Source organism: Sinocyclocheilus anshuiensis, unplaced genomic scaffold, assembly GCF_001515605.1.
Source record: "Sinocyclocheilus anshuiensis isolate Anshui unplaced genomic scaffold, SAMN03320099.WGS_v1.1 scaffold876, whole genome shotgun sequence".
In the NCBI taxonomy this organism is placed as follows: Eukaryota; Metazoa; Chordata; class Actinopteri; order Cypriniformes; family Cyprinidae; genus Sinocyclocheilus; species Sinocyclocheilus anshuiensis.
Genome location: NW_015549619.1, coordinates 205,678 through 209,497, shown reverse-complemented (window position 1 = coordinate 209,497; position 3,820 = coordinate 205,678). Strand labels below are relative to the sequence as shown.

The window sequence follows — 3,820 nt, the reverse complement described above, 5'->3', positions numbered from 1 at the left end:
GCACTCTCACTCGCACTCACACACACACACACACGCACTCTCACACACACACACACACTCACACTCACACACACCCTCACTCACACACACACACTCACACACACCCTCACTCTCACACACACACACACACGTGCTATGTTGATGGTGTTTGTGTAGGGAGTGTTTGCTCTGCTGTCACTGATCCATCATAAAGAACATCAGCTGACTGTAATTCCACAGCATCACCTCGTCTGTGACAGTCAATCATCTGTTACTGTATTAAATGATGCATTTTCACTATAAAACAGGTGTGTTGGGTTATTGAGGCGCAGTGTGTTTTTAACAGCCTTTGATCTTTTAAATTGCCGTGACCTAGATGTTTGTCTGACTGAAAGCTGTAATCTGATATGAATGAGTGAGTCGCTGTGGTGTTTGTTTCACTGAGAAACCGTACAGGCCGTGGCTGTTGCTCCTATGCGAGTCTGTGGTTTGATCGTGTCTTTATTTCACCTGCGTGTCTGTACTCGGCTGCTCATTCTCTGTGTTCAGGCCAAATACAGCAGACGGGTTTTGTACGTGACCGTCTCGCTCCTGCATTTACATGCATTCATTCGGCTTTACAACTGATAGCTTTAAATACATTTACATTTACAATTACATTTGCAACAGTTGTGTTACGAATGTGCTTTTCCATTAAACAAATGTGAGGTCCAGGACAGTGGAAAGAGAAGAGAAACAAGACACATTTAAAAAAAAAAATTCGAATAAAACTGCAGTCTTTAAAGTGTTTTATTTTGATTGATTTTTTTTAAATTATTTACTTACAATAAAAATTAAAAATAAATTATTTTAAAATACATATGATCAAAATAAAACATTAATTAACAATTTATTAAATAATGAAAATGTAAAATATTTTTATTTAAATTCTACTAAATGTCTTATTTTGATGTTTTTATATTACTTTTTTATTATTATTACATTTTACATAGTATTTACTTTGTTTTCATTTTAAAATGGCTTATTTTTTTATTTGACAAATTTATTATTGTATTTGTCATAATAACATTTTGTTTTTATTAAAGAATTTACTTTTTAAATTTTTTATCACTATTAATTGTTTGTAAGTGTTATTTTGTTTGTATTTTTAAAATGTATTTAAATTTTTCAATTTTTATTATTCGATCAATTTGTAATGTTTTATTTTTTCATCACATTTTTATGATTTAAAATTTTAAATGTATTAAATTTTAATTATATAAAAATAAATAATCTGAATTTTATTTTAAATGTTTTTATTTTATAGAAAATGATTGTAATCCTAATTTTTTATTATTTAATTAAATTTTACTTTTAAAATACATTTTAATTAAATTGTTTTTTACTTTTATTTTTAAATCATGTATTTATTATAATTTTTATGATTGTCTATTTTTAATAAGTGTTTTTTAATTTACTCTTTTAAAAAAATATATTTTATACATTTTTAGTAATTTTTTCTTTTAAACTAATGTGATTTCATTGTTTTTAGAAGGCAGTTTCATCCTTGAAATACTGCAAAAGAGGTGAACACAATAGCAAAAGATGTCGATCTAGTGCATGTTTACACAGAAAATAAAAACAATGGAAAAACATGTTCTGTGTGCATCACTGTTGCTGATCTTTATGGTTAGTTTTTTTTTTTAGTTTAGTTTAGAGCTTTATTAATCCCCTTGGGGCAATTAATTCAGACTTTAGTGGTGCTTCACATATACAACACTTAACACACACATACATATATTTAAAACACACCAAATACATAAAAAGGGGGAAACAAATTTTAATAAAAAAAAAAAAAAAATCATTAATTAAATAAATCATCTAAATCAACTAGATTTATTACATAAACGTATTGCTTCAGGCACAAAAGTAAATTTGTACCGGTTTGTGGAACATCTAATTGACCGTAAACGTCGCCCAAGGGGCATCCACTCAAAATAATAATTCAAAGGGTGTGTGCAGTCTCCTATAATTTTATGTGCCATCCTCATCACTTGCTGTTCATAATAAAACGTAAGACTTCGCAAGGGAACACCTAAAATTTTTGAGCACATATTAACAATACCTTGCAAACGATTTTTGTTCTTTGTAGACAATAAGGAAAACCAACAAATAAAGGAAAAGGACAATATACTTTCAACAAATGAATTATAAAAAGTCCTGAGAATGACTCTCTGTACATTAAAGGAATTTAGCTTCCTCAGCACAAACAATCTTTGATTTGACTTTTTAATGATTGCATCTGTGTTTTGATCAAACTTCAGCCTATTATCAATAATCGTTCCTAAATACTTGTATTCTTCCACTACATGAACCTGTGTGTCATTAATGACCACCCTTTGAGGTGCAAGTGTTTTCCTACTAAAATTGATGATCATCTCTTTCGTTTTTGACACATTCAATAACAAAACCTTGCAAACGATTTTTGTTCTTTGTAGACAATAAGGAAAACCAACAAATAAAGGAAAAGGACAGGATACTTTCAACAAATGAATTATAAAAAGTCCTGAGAATGACTCTTTGTGCATTAAAAGAATTCAGCTTCCTCAGCACAAACAATCTTTGATTTGACTTTTTAATGATTGCATCTGTGTTTTGATCAAACTTCAGCCTATTATCAATAATCGTTCCTAAATACTTGTATTCTTCCACTACATGAACCTGTGTGTGATTAATGACCACCCTTTGAGGTGCAAGTGTTTTCCTACTAAAACTAATGATCATCTTTCGTTTTTGACACATTCAAATCTAATTTCATCCTATTACACCATAAAATAAAATCATCCAAAACCGGACCATATTCCTGATCTGGATATGACAGCAAAGACAGAAGCACAGTATCGTCTGCAAATTTTACCAAATAACTATTATTGTGCAAACTCTGACAATCATTTGTATATAAAATGAAAAGAACCGGAGAAAGTACACAGCCTTGCGGTGAACCTATAGAAATATTTAACGCAATAGGAACGTACACAGAAAACAACATGATTATATTATGATCAGATGAACCAAGAGGTGGTAGTGACAGAGATCTATAAGCTCCTAAGTTAGTTAGTGATCAGAATAAACCACTAAAACTAAGCAAGTCATGATGATCAGCTAAAGGTTTTAGATTAGTGAGTTCAGTTTCACGCAGATGGTTTAATGTTTGTAATATGAATGTTTTTAGGATCAGTGCTGTAGTTGTCATGTTGACTGTGTGTGTGTGTAGCACTGTGTTTTCTGTCATGTGTGCGTATGAAGCTCTTTTGTTAGTCACTGCAACCTCATTTCATTTGCAAATGAGCTTAAACACAGTCAGACCTGTCATGTTCATGAGCTTAAGTATCTTATTTGTGCATGTGAATGACTAACCCTGTGTGTGTGTGGCCCTATTCAACACCGTCAGCTTCACGAGTGACAGTAAAACTGTCAGGAAATGAGTTTTTGTTCAGGTCTCACACTACAGTTTTGTTTTCCTCATAAATATTCAGTTTGACACACTTCGGTCAAATTGCAGAAGAATGTGGGAAAAGGTGATGAAGTTTACTGGGAGAGAATGAGAGGAGGATCAGTGACCTGAAACAGATTCAGGGCAGAAATGCTTTATGTTCAGATCCTGTTAACCGAATACAGCCTGACATGCTGTGTGTGAGTGTGTGTGTTTGAGAGTGTGTGTGTGTTTGAGAGTGTGTGTGTGTGTATTAGGGGTTGAACGACTTCTGATTTTTTGAAGTCGACTTTTATGTGATGAAAGTCGAGTCGAAGTCGACTAGTCGCTGATGACGTCATTAATGAACAAATAAGTCTGGAGCTGTGA

At 32.1% G+C, this 3,820-nt stretch overlaps 1 protein-coding gene across 1 annotated transcript in view; it reads left to right on the top strand.

The window, feature by feature from the left end:
- Positions 1-3,820, top strand: part of LOC107659344 (A-kinase anchor protein 9-like) — a 137,082-nt gene that overhangs the window by 65,794 nt on the left and 67,468 nt on the right. The gene's annotated exons all lie outside the window — the stretch shown is intronic.